The sequence below is a fragment of the Puntigrus tetrazona genome, chromosome 14, assembly GCF_018831695.1.
Source record: "Puntigrus tetrazona isolate hp1 chromosome 14, ASM1883169v1, whole genome shotgun sequence".
NCBI classification, from domain to species: Eukaryota; Metazoa; Chordata; class Actinopteri; order Cypriniformes; family Cyprinidae; genus Puntigrus; species Puntigrus tetrazona.
Window position 1 is genome coordinate 6,712,564 of NC_056712.1, and position 13,606 is coordinate 6,726,169.

A 13,606-nucleotide genomic window follows, 5' to 3' on the forward strand; every position below is an offset into this window, starting at 1 on the left:
CATACTCAGACCAAGAACCTAAATCCAAATTGTAACATTTAGTGGTAGTAAATAATCTGAAACCACTTGAGACCTGTCCATTAAAATAAGTTGATTCCCAGAAATGGAGACCCTGTTTACTACTCGCACTTGACAGATGGTTGCTACTTTGTGAACTTTTGTTTAACCCTTTTCAACCCAAAACATCACCCAAGTCAGTATTCGGTTATTGCTTGATTACTCAGGAGTTGTTTAGATGCCTTGCGTTCATTGAGAATCGCCAGTGGAATGATTCCTTCATTTATGGAGACCTGAAAAAATTCAGCAAGACACACCTTCTACGGGAAGGTGACTGAAAGCTGGTGAGGATCATCAAATGAACCTACTGGAGAAGACACCTCTCCAGAATAAAACGATGCTTTCAACTCATGTTTGATCAACTCAACGGACCTGGTACATCAAAGTAATCCTGCAGGCTGAATATCACCACAGCCGGTGCAGATGGACACACCTGACCAGAAACTGCAGCGGCACAGAACGCTGATACTTAAAAGAGACTGTACATATCGCTGATGTGATTTCTTACAGTGCTTGTCTTTAATGTTGTTCTTTCAGGTGACGACTCTGCCCTCCACACGCCCTCAAGATCTCATGGTCCCTTTAGGCACCACTCAGAGTTTGGCACCTAGGACCAGGAAGGGACTATGAGGCAAGGAAATCAAAAAACCTGTCATGCAATAAGACTAATCTGAGAAGGGATAAATACATATAAGTGATTTTTAAAAAACGCAACGAAAAGACCAAACACGCATTAAACCTTCGACCAGGGCATCTGGATTCTGGACCGAGGAGGAGCATGTAGGGCGTCTCTCTCTCTTCTCATTTCTCAATCAGAAACTGTAAGAATATGGTGTTATTCCGGTTTGACGCTCCCTCTCTAACCGTCTGTAAATGATGCCTGGAGGAATGCACACATCCAGTCCTGAGTAATATAGACCGACAGGACAGCGCGTGGTGACTAGTTAAAGAGACTGACTGAGATCAAACTGTTCTGGTGCTAAAGAGTTTGATTTGATCTGGATATTCCGTTTTGTGATTTTATTCTATTTCACTGATAATGGAAGAAGGTAGGACAAAAACACATGGACATTTTTTTCCTATGTCAACATTGAGATGAAGAAATGAAACTTGAATAACTTGTCATTACACATAACTCACTTTGGAGTTACATGAGTTTGTAATTAGATCATTATAGTTTAATTATGGGTTTTAAATACTGATGTCAGGTGAGAACATTTTCTTTCCTCAATGCAGTATTTTGTCAAATATTGCTTGTATCTTTATTGTTTCTTATTCAGACATTTCTCAGTTTAGCTTTACAGAATAGAACTTTAAAATAATGTTGTTTTTTTGTAATAATACAATATAATGCAATATAATACAGTATATAGGAGATGGTCAGATGTCTGGAGAACATGTCATTAAGAGAACATATAAATCATAAAAAAAGGAAATTATCACTTATTTTACACATAAGAATTATGCAATATAAACCACTCAAAATAAACCTAATCTACAAAACTACTTCAGAATTATATATTTAATTCAATGTGTTACTTAACTTTTTTTTTCTTTTTTCAAAACATGAAACCTCTTTTTTTTAATAGAGTACTAGGTTTTTGTAAAAGTAACTATGAGTAGAAAATCTATAGAAACAGAAATATCCTCAGTGTCCTTACTCTGACGGGATTTGTCTCCCACAGAAACCGAGCGAAACATGATGACGAGTTCTGGAAGAGAATGCTCCAAGTCTGCAACAGTAGAGGAGATGATGCTAGATTCAAACGCTCAGAACTGACCCAACACGAGCTGCCAGAGATTCTGTCCCTGCTTCTCCTCTGGCTGGTTCTGATGTGCTGGAACTCGGTGCTGGAATCGGGTCAGTGATCACATTTGCATAAAGATAATAATGTTATTAAAAAAATAGATTTAATGTTAGAAATGAAATCGTTGTACATTACCATAGTATGAACATACTTATTATTTAGGATATATTTAAGATATATATAATATATACAAACAGCACTATAAAATTGCAAGATCATTTCATGGAAACATAGGCATTTACATTAATTGAAAATAACTAAACCAATTAATTTTTACCTTATGTGAGATTCAACAAGGTAGAAGATTCAAACATGTCAAACAAGTGTAACATCTAGCCAGCAGAGGGAGCTCTCACCGGAGTTCTAGCACTCTCTCTGCTTCTAATACATCATGCCATGGCCATTACTATTACATTACCATTACCATTACCATTACCATATCTGTAAACTGTGTTTTTGATTCTTGTATTGTTTGCCTGATTGGACTGTATTCTGGTTTTGACCTATTGCCTGCCTATTGCCTCTGGATATTCCTCTGTATTTATTAACTGAGCGGACTGCTTTATTTGTTGCTGACTCTCTGCCCGCCTATCACTCTGTGCATCGCCTTGCCCTTATTAAACTTCTGTGCATGGATTCCAACTCAACCTTTGTGCCTTCCTTACAACAAGGAGCATTAATTAAATAATACTCACTGTAGTATATAATTATATGCCGCAATGTAATTATATGTCTCAGTGAAAATCTTGTGGAAACTAATCAATGGTCAAATGGTCAGGTGATCTGTTTCTTTGGCCAGTACTAAGCTTTTATTGCTTTATTTGCTGAATTGTTATTATGACCTCTTTTCAGTCGTTTCACGCGTCACCTCATTGGCAAGGCTCGTCACGTGACTGCTGTGGATTTCATGGAGAAGTTTGTGGAAAAGAACAGAAAGGACAACAGTCACCTGGGCCACGCTGAATTCATCCAAGCTGATGTCACAAAGCTGGACTTCCTAAACACAGGTACTTGTGTATATTCAGCCACATAAACACAGCTACAGTGTGTGCAGGATTATTAGGCCAGCCAATATTCTGATTTTACCAATACTAAACCACGTCAATTTCAACAACTGCTATTCATTTTGAATGTAATTATCATTTAAATATGAAAATTATTAAGTACCCATGAGAAGGATGATGCAATAATTTAGAAATCACAAAATTAAGGTGTGATTAGCAACAAGATTATTAAATTTAGAAACAGGTTTGGTGATAATAGTAGGTTTAATGGTTAGTTAAGGTGTATGGGATAGGTCAACAATGTAATTATGTTATTACAAAAATTATAACAGATGTAACTACATATAGGTATTTTTTTTTTTAAATATAAGTGAAACTTGTAGGTACAAATTAAGTGCATTGTACCAGATTATAATTTAAATGTGGGTAAATAGTAGTTAAGGCCACCTAATATAAAGTTGGACCGATATATTAATGGCATACGACTTAAAATTAATAGTTAGGTGTTAGACCAAGAATAAAAGCATTAGAAACACTTTATAGTGCCACCATTTACCAATATACCTAGAGTCTCCAGATGTCATGAATTTGGTCTATGAACTTCTGTGTTCACCTCAAGATGTCATTATTCCATCATATTGACTTTCACACCACCCAGACTGTTGTACACCACCCTGGACTCCGTCTCCCAGACGCCTTCACACATATTGGTTTCACCGGCATTCAGTCTGATTACACAGCTGCATCCAGTCACACACACGCTTTTTAAGCACTGACTCACTCTCACTTACCGCAGAGCATTGTTTAGTGTTTATTTTCTGTTTAGTCTTCAGCATTTTTCTACTTATTTACCTCTACTAGTGATAGCTGCTTTACGGGGCCCGTTTCATGTTTTCATAGTCTTGTGTCTGGTCTCGGTTTTCTTAGTTTAGTTATTTTCTTGTCTTTTCCCGTTGTTAGAGTTGCCAGTGTATCTTGGATTAACCTTTTGCCTAGATAAAGACATTTTTTAGGCAAATAGGCTAAGAGTGTCACTGCTATGATTCTCATTTTACAAAGCACTGACTAGCAAAATTTTTGGATACACCCTGATATTGAGTATTTTAATCCATTTTCCTAGAAAAAAAGTAAATAGTAAATGTGAATACAGTATGCCAACTGTTAGCGTATTAAGAGTTAACAGCTTTACTCTTCGATATAAAGCTTCTTTATTAGCACTGAGGGCTCCATGAAGAGCATTTCACATCTGTGGAATCTTTCCACAAAAGTTTCTTTATAACAGAAAAGTTTTTTTTAGATGATTATTAATATTCGATTTCAGTTTCATTGGGTATAAAAGATCTAAGAGGATGCAGCCCATCTCATTTGATTTTCACTTCATCTCTCTGACATTTTCTGTTTCAGTTTTGACATGGTCTTCTGTAGTTGGCTGTTGATGTATCTGAGTGACCAGGAGCTGAAGTCATTGGCTGAGAAGTTCTCACGTGGCTCCGCCCAGGAGGATACCTGTTCTTCAGAGAGTCCTGCTTTTACCAGTCAGGTTAGAGAAACAACACCCTGTAATCTGACACTTTAATGGCACTGATTTATTATTATTATTATTATTATTATATATTATTATTAAATAATTTGTCAAAAAATCTAATCCAAATTGAGTAATTGCATTTTGTTAACAATTACTAGAGATTTTTTCTTTCATATAGTGTAGCATTTAGCATAATTGAAATGCTATTATATTTTTTTACATTTTATATTTATTTTTAATTATATTTAGAATTTATTTTATGATTTTGTTGTGTTTTATTTATTTTTTTCATTACTTTTGTTTAAAATAAGTTAAAAATGTGATTTTATTGGACCCGGTTTCACCTCATTTGCTCATTTGTTAAATCAGCTTTTGTAGGGTTAGCCTGTAACAGCTTAATATCCAAATCATCAGTTAACACAAAGACATCATAAGCACATCTGTGCCTGCTTTGTCTACATGTGGACTTAATATTACCTCTTTGGCTGCCCACTTTGCTACTTCATCTGATAATCTGTTTCCTTTTGCCTTATCTGAATCTCCCGATGCATGCCCAGCTACCTTTATCACAGCCAGTTTGGATGGTAGCTGAGCTGCATGAATTAACTCCGCCACCACACGTACGCCTCAATTATGCGATCAAGTAATTCAGCAATTGAGTAGGCACACCAGTATTCGTTATCATTTGGTTTATAGCATGATCCATCTACATACCAATGATTCTCTCCTCCAGGACAGATGCAGACACATCTGGCCTGCAAGCCATAGAAACTTGAATCCTGGTCAGGCAGTCGTGATCCGTCTCCTCAAATTTACCCTGTGTTAACAATTTATGCAAACATAAAGTAGGACAGTGGACAATAGAGGTTGGTTTCAGGGTTAAATTAGCAGTAGCATTGCTAATAGTATTACTTAAGTAACCTGAAAGCTTTGAGCAGTCATATGCTGAGTAGAAATGTTTTGCATAATAGCGCCTACCTGATGGGAAGTATGTACAGTCAATGGATGTGATAGAACAATATGCTCTGCGTCCTGTACCATGATCACTGTAGCAGCCACTGCACGCAAACAAGCCCCTTTGCCAAGGAATCCAATGTTTTTGACAAATATGCCACAGAAAATTACCCCCATGTTCCTGAGCCATATGCACATAAGCCAAGAGCAGGTGGCTTATTCAAGGAAGCTTGCAAGTGACTGAATGTGTGGTCCATTTTAGTCGTCCATGTAATGTCATCAGAGTCCTGTAAGGTGGCCGCTCTCAGGATTTTGTCATACATGGAACAATTTGGCACCCACGCTCTGCAATACTTCACTAGGCCCAAGAAGCTTTGCATTTGCTTCTTCATAGAAGGATGCTTATATATGTAGCAATGGCCTTGATGTGCTCTTCAGACAGTTTTATTGTGTCTTGCAACAGTTCATGTCCAAGATATTTGACCCTCCTTTGAACTCTTTGGATGCCTTAAAACCGACCTCTGCTAAAATATTGCATACAATGGTGGAGGCAGCAGCACATGAGACCTCAGAGGCTCCGATAACTAACAGGTCATCCACATACTGCAGCAAATAGGTGTCTGGAGGTAGTTGTGCATCCTTGAGCGTCTCGTGCACTGCTGCGGAGAACCAGGAGGGCGCATCAGTCAGACCCATGGGGAGTCACTGAAATGTATATTGGGTGTGGTCAAAGGTGAATGCAAACAGTGGCTGCGTTTCAGGATGTACGATGAATAGAATTAAGTATTGTATGCACATCAGGTACAATAGGAGCTAATGGCTTAATCAAGTCATAAATTTTTCTTAAATCCTGTGTTAATCGCCAAGAACCATTAGCCTTTTAATTGGATTAATTGGCATATTGTAGGGTGAATGAGTATGAATCAGAATGCCTTGAGCCAGTAACTGTTCAATAACAGGCTGAATTCCATCTTCCTTTTCCTTGGAGAGAGGGTATTGTTTACAATAAATTGGTGTGCATTTGAGCAGAGTAGCCTTGTAGCATTAATAAGGCCTGCTTTGTCTTTATGCGCCACCCATAGTCGAGGGTTAACAGCAGTCAGTTCCAGTATGGCTGCAGATGCAGCTGTGTCCTCCAAAGGAGCACTTCCTGCATTGACAGTGAGAGAATAGACAGGAGGAAACATGAGTTGCAGAGAATTATTGTCAAATGTAATATGAGCACCAAGTTTATGCAGCAAATCTCGTTCCAAAAAGCAACACAGAGCATCAGGTATTATTGCAAATGCATGCATTTTAAACAAAGAGAGATCATCTTTAGACATCACCGGTAGTGTTGGTGTCATCTCACATCGAACAATTCAATGAAAGGCAAAACTGACGGAGTATTAGGGTGTAGTTGCCCTTTGGTTCTCACAAACAAGAGAGACAGAGAGTTTCTGACGGGTGCTTCAAGTTCTCTCTTTATTCCGCCTTGAAGAGCGCTCTCAAATCTTAGTTGCACAGCACTGTGAAACTACACAAAGAAACAATGAAAACAAATGAATACATATACAGACAAATAGGATAAATAAAGTTCACGTTTGCAAAGAAACATGAAAAATAACTATTTAAATAATAAAGACGGTAGAAACAATTAAATAAAGCAGAGCTCATATGAACTTGAAGAAATGACAAAATACAAAATATAGGTCAACTTTACATACCTTGCTCCGCTCTACCAAAGGATACTAAGTTGAAATCAAATGAAATTAAAGGCCCCTTTCACTGTAAAAAAACCCAAAATTTTATCCCTATAAACTTTGGAGAAACATGAATCTTCGCTGTTCTGTTGATCTGACCACCTGCCTTACCCCCCCCTTTCAATGCGTAAAGCAAATTTAAAGTGACAACCACCAATCCGCCATTTACATAGGGTATTTAATAAAGATCACTGAATATGCATTATGAGAGGGCTGACTCCTAGCGGGGATTCCAACCTGTGGGATATTGCAGGTTTTGTTTCTGCTGCTGAGGGTTTGGGACTTCAGGCCGGGGCCTGAAACCATCCAATCCTCCTTTTTTTCTCCTGTTTTTCTCCAGAGTCTTTTTTTCGACAATTCTTGGCGAAATGCCTAGGTTTTCCACAATAGAAACAGACTTTAGACACTGCTGCTTGTTTTGGGCGTGCATTCACATTAAATTGCATCATTGCAGGAGCCTTCATCCGTTGAGCATCAAATGCCCCTGCATGGAGAGCTCACACAATCTGCGAGTCAAAGCCTTAATTGCAATCTCATTAATATTCGGTAGTAATCAATCGAACCAGCTGTGCAGGTTCTTTATGCATTCGGAGTCAGCCCAGTGTCCCGAGTTCCTGCTGGTTTCGTCCAGGAATCCTGAATCCCTGCTGGCCCATCAAGCGTCCTGAGTCCCTACCTCAGGGGTGCCCTCCAGAGACTGTACCTCAAGGGCGCCCTCCAGAGACTGTACCCCAAGGGCGTCCTCCAGTGATCGCCCCTCCAGCGGCCCCTCCAGTGCTGGTGCCTCCAGCGCGCCAGTGACTGCGCACAAAGTTTACCCACCCTCCCACCATATCCCGCCGCTGTCAATGTCTCTCAGCAGCCCTTATGCTCACCCTCATTTTATCATCTGGTGCTGGGGCTCGGCATGGGTCTGCCTGTCACCATCATCATCGATGGTGTAGGATCCTCACCTCGTTGTCCAACCTCCGAGGACTTCCACATCGCCCGTAGACCCCGGATCCCCATGGCTCCTAGCTCCCTCCTCTCCACCGTGGCCCATCAGTCCACCAGCTCCCGCCGCCGGTCGGCCCCATGCAGTCGATGGCCATTCCTCTTCCATGGCTCCTCCCTCCGTTGGCTCCACCGTGGATCTTCTGGTCTGTGCTCTGGATCCCACGGATTTCCTCCTGGCTCCTCCCTCCGTCCGTTCCTCCCTGGACTCTGTGTTTGTCCCTATTTGCAACCCCCCTCCTGACGGCCCGTCCTCCACCAGAACCTCCTCCCAAATTCCCGTTTTTCCGTTTCTGTTTTCATTGGGAGGATGCACCTTCCCAGGAGGGGGGTGTAATGTTACGTATTTGGACTGTTTTGATGTTCCATGTGCTCGTTGTGACCTACTTTCTGTCTTCCGTTGATTGTGTCATTAGGTTCACGTGTGTTCAGTTAATTTAGTTAATTTCTTTTGTGTATATAAGTTCTTGTTTGTTGAGTGTTCTTCGTCTGGTCTTCATCACAATAGCATCGTCTTCATCATAGCTCATCTTAGCATCCTAGTTAAGTGTGGTTATTCTGTCTGCCTGCCTGCCTGTAGCAGTATTATTTGTTAGTGTGTAGAAGGTTAAAAGTTATATTCTCACCGAGTCCTCCTCCCTGAGCCACACCATGACAAATGAAGATTATTTATTATTGTAAAAGTTTTTCTATACATTTCAATGTCTTTTTGATGTCCACAGGTGATTTCAAGCTAGATTTTAACCCCGCGCACTACAGAAGCCCTGCTTGCTACAACCACCTCATGACTTTACTCTTGCTGGATGAATCAGATCAGACAGAGAAGAAATGCTATGGGTTTGACATGGTGCTCCATAAGACACTTCAGACCTATGTGAAGGTAAACCAGTTAGTCAGCAAACTATTTTAAGGACGTGAACTCAGTATAATAAACTGAAATGGAAATTCTTTGTCTTAGATGAAGAACTACTACAACCAGTTGTGCTGGCTCATGCAGAAAGTTCATGTGATGTTGTACAGCAGCATGAGGGTGGCTTTTCCACATTCAAGGATTTTTTGGATAACCAGCAGTACGCCAGAAGAGAAATCTTACGTTATGAGAAGATGTTCGGATCAGGAGATGTCAGCACAGGTGGATTCAACACGACCAGGGTCAGGGATGCAGAATTTGGAGCATCATGCATCGTCTTTATTCATCTTTATTAAAAATGCAAAGAAAGAAGAATTATTTTTATTAATTACAATCTACCTTTTCAAAAAATACTTTTACCTTTAATACCCCTGAAAGATTCATATTAATAACATTAAGATACTTAAAATAATAATACCGAAAAAGTAGGCTAATAGTACTTAAATTGTTAGCATTTAAGATACTGCCTCAGTAGCTTTTGTAGACTAGCTTTTTTCTGAGAGTGTAAGAATATAAGTTAGGCTACATAATAATAACAGTCCAGCAGTTCAGTGAATAAGTGAAAGTTGATTTAGAACAAATCGTTCAGTTCACTGATTTCCACCTGAACGTATAATTATTAAGTCACATGAACTATGCTATAAAAAAAATTGTTAATACGAACAGTATATCACTTGTTTCGTAAACTAGTATGTTTTTTAAAAAAATAATAATTTTTATGAATCAATGTTTTAGAGTGCATCGCAAATGAATGAGTCATGGGCTCATTGGTAAAGATGCTTGTTTCGTCAGAGAAATGAATATGCATTTTTTAATAAATCAGTGAAATAAATCATTTAATGACTCATTCATTCATACAGGTGGACACCTATTTTGTACCTTCCTGAACGAATTAATAGTGTTTTCGAACCTATCATCTAGATTCTAGAAGAATCATTAATTAATATATTTTATTTCTGTTCTGAGGATTCATCTCTTTTGGCTCATATCTCAGCAGTGGAGAACTACCGATCTCTTAATTCTCACTGTTAATGTCATTTTAGTGAATAATTAATAGTTTGTTTTCTCTCAATGTCTTTGATAATATTAGGAGTTGGTTGATACGCTGAACTTGACTGCCGGACAGAAGGTTCTTGATGTGGGTTGTGGGATTGGAGGTGGAGATTTCTACATGGCCAAGGTGAGCCAAAGGTTGACAGGTTATGGATTTATGTGTTGCTTCAGAACATGTTTTACCTTCCTTAAAGCAATAGTTCACCCAAAAATTAAAATTCTGTGGAGTACTATGGAACTCAGTGGTGACTCAAAACAGCCTGGTTACAAACTTTCTTTAAAATATCTTCCTTTGTGTTCAGCAGAACAAAGGAATTAGAGGAAATTATGACAGAATTTTAATTTTTGGGTGAATTATTTCTTTAATTGTGTATTTCTCAAGATCATTAAAACAATTAAATATTATCATACATGAATTCAGTTTTTTCTGTTTTGGTGTGGTTCATTCTGAGCACATTTACATGATCATTCAAAGTTGTATGATTACTGTGATATGATTAATTGCTAATTTACTGAATAATTTTTTTAATGACAGACCTTTGGGGTGGAGGTTCTGGGCATGGACCTGTCATTAAACATGGTGGAGATCGCGATGGAGAGAGCCATCAAGGAGAAAGTGCTATTAGTATGTTGAGTTTTTCATGAAAAACCAAGCAACACCCTGGCAACCACTCACAATACCCTGGTAACCATATAAAATGCAGCAAACTACTCAGAACAGCTTTGCAACTGCATTAAAACACTGACAACCAACCATAACAAACTTGTAACTCCATAGCAAAAGCAACACCTCAGAATAGTTTTGCAATGACATAACATCACCGTGGTAACCACCCAGATCACTATAGCAACCCCAAAGCAAATGTATGTGGCAAAACCCATCAAACTGCTCAGAGCAGCTCAGTAACTACACATCAACACTGTAGAAACCACCTATAACAACCTAGAAATTGCATAGCAACACCCTGGCAACCACATAGCAAAACCCATCAAACTGCTCAAAACAGATCAGGTACCACAGTAGCCATAACCATAATTTTATAGCAACAATCTATGTTAATCTAGCATAGCAACACCCTGACAAGCACCAAGAAAATTCTAGCGACATACATAGCAAAATACATCAACTAGTAGCTTCACATAGCTTTGAGAATGAACAGAGCTGCATTCTGAGAAAGTTCAGAGACTGTCAGCACTTCCTGATAAAGTCTGTCCTTCCTCTGCAGGTGCAGTTTGAGGTGTCAGATGCCACAAAAAGAAGGTTTCCTGATGCCGTGTTTGATGTGGTTTACAGCAGAGACACGATTCTGCATATCAGGGACAAACCTGACCTCTTCAGAAAGTTTTATGTGAGTGTTTTCACCGGTAAAAGCCTGCATGTGTGCATTATTTTAATGCCTGTCACAGAAGTAGCATACTGTATATTTGTATGTGTGAGCAAGTGTGTGTGAGAGGATATACAAATGATGATCTGTGTTGTAGATGTAAATATACTGTCATTGGGTAGCTGTTCCAGTCAGTATATCTGTGTAGGTGTTTGGGTATGTGGTTTTAACTTCACCTTGAGCCTTCTTTGTATTTTTTTACGAAGTCTCAAATGAGTGCGCTTATGTATGCCTTATAAAACAAGCCTTTGCATTTGTGCTGAACTACTGAGGATTCGAACCAAGTAGGCAAATGCAGTGATGTGCAGTAAACAATTACTGACGAGGAAACAATTCTCAGGAAATAAGAGCAAAAAATTAGCATGTTCTGCCCTCTACTGGACGAATGAGATATTGTCTTAGAAGTACCTGATAAAAGAATATGTATTTTGAGGTAAACCGTACTTTTAATGTGTGTGTTTCAGTCATGGCTGAAGCCAGGCGGGAAACTTCTGATCAGTGACTACTGCTGTGGAGAGAAGCCTTGGTCTCCAGCGTTTCAGGATTACATCAACCAGCGGGGATATATCCTCTACACACCTCAGAGATACGGAGAAGTACAGACCACATAAAATCATAGTGTACCATTAAAGCTTCTTTTCACTGAAGTTTATTATTGATCTGTTATTTAATACTAATATCAGTCAACGCTGGATATGCCAACAAAGCTGGCACAGGGCCAAAGTGTGTTTGTTTGTGTGTGTGTTTTTAGTTCCTGATTGAGGTGGGATTCAGGAATGTTCGTGCTGAGGACAGAACAGAGCAATTTATTCAAGTCATAAAGGCTGAACTGCAGAGAGCCGAGGAGATGAAAGATGAGTTTATACAGGTAAACACACACTCCTGCTCATGTGACGTCTGCATTACATTTACAACCTCACATTTTGCATGCTATTGAAGGAAATATTTTCCCTTTTTAATCAAAGGTATTGAAGACATGTTTCACTTTCATCTAAGAAGTAGTTCACCCAAAAATGCTAATGCTCCCAACCTTTCAATGCAAGCCATCCATGACGTAGATGAGTTTATTTGTTCATGGGAAGAAATTACCTGCTCAACAGGAGATGCTCTGCAATGGATGGGTGCCGTCATCATGAGAGAAAATCATCACAATTCATATATATTATGAAGAGATGACACATATTTTATCCAGAAGCAACAGTTAAAAATGCCTTAAAGACATTTATTCTGACGGCACCCATTCACTTCAGAGGATCCACTGGTGAGCAAGTGATGTAACGATACATTTCAAATCTCTTATGAAGAAACAAACTCATCTACATCTTGAATGACCTGAGGGTGAGTACATTTTTCATTTTTGGGTGAAGTTTGCATGAATATTGTTGGAAAGGAAGCAGCTTACCGTGTACTCTTGTAATCTCTGTCTCCCACAGGAGTTCTCCCAGGAAGACTATGATGCCGTTGTAAACGGATGGACAGAAAAACTGCAGCGCTGCAAGACTGGAGACCAACGCTGGGGCTTTTCTATGCCACCAAAGAATGAGAGAAAGGAAGAAACCAACAAATTATCAATTTCAAATCAATATATTTCAGATGCTACATTAAGCTTGCTGTTCTAATTCTGTGAATTGCACAGCACATTGATTTGAGTATCAGAGCTGTAAAGCAGACATACTGTTATATAGCAAAAATTAATAAATTATAAAACATACAAATTCCGCTTTTCTGTATTATTTTTGTTTAACCCAGAACAGAGAATATTGTAACCCCTAGCCAGCAAAGGGTGCCCTCACTCGAGTACTAGCTGGGCTCATCCTCTGCTCTCATTTCCTGTTTGGAGGCCTTTATAACTAAAGGCCACCCGTAGAGACAATGCAAAGTATTGCCAGTTAACCTGCCTTACAGAGCATTCTACAATTGACTATTGCTATCCTGTGTATGATCATTGCATGTCTGCCTATTTCTTGTTCTTTGGATTTGCCCTTTTGTTTTGTCTGCCCTATTGGATCGCTGTTCTGGTTTTGACCTTCTGCCTGCCTACCCGTTTATGCCTCCTCAAATGGATTCTAACACAGCCTCCGTGTTTTTGTTACATAATACTTTGCCTACCCCGAATCCAGTGGAAGATTCAAGCCTTCAAGCAGCATTCAACCACCAAGGAGAACTGCTCAAGAA

The 13,606-nt window shown here is 39.2% G+C and overlaps 1 pseudogene; it reads left to right on the top strand.

The window, feature by feature from the left end:
- Positions 1–1,035: 1,035 nt before the first annotated feature.
- LOC122357336 lies at positions 1,036–13,134 on the top strand (annotated as a pseudogene).
- The last annotated feature ends 472 nt before the right edge of the window (positions 13,135–13,606 follow it).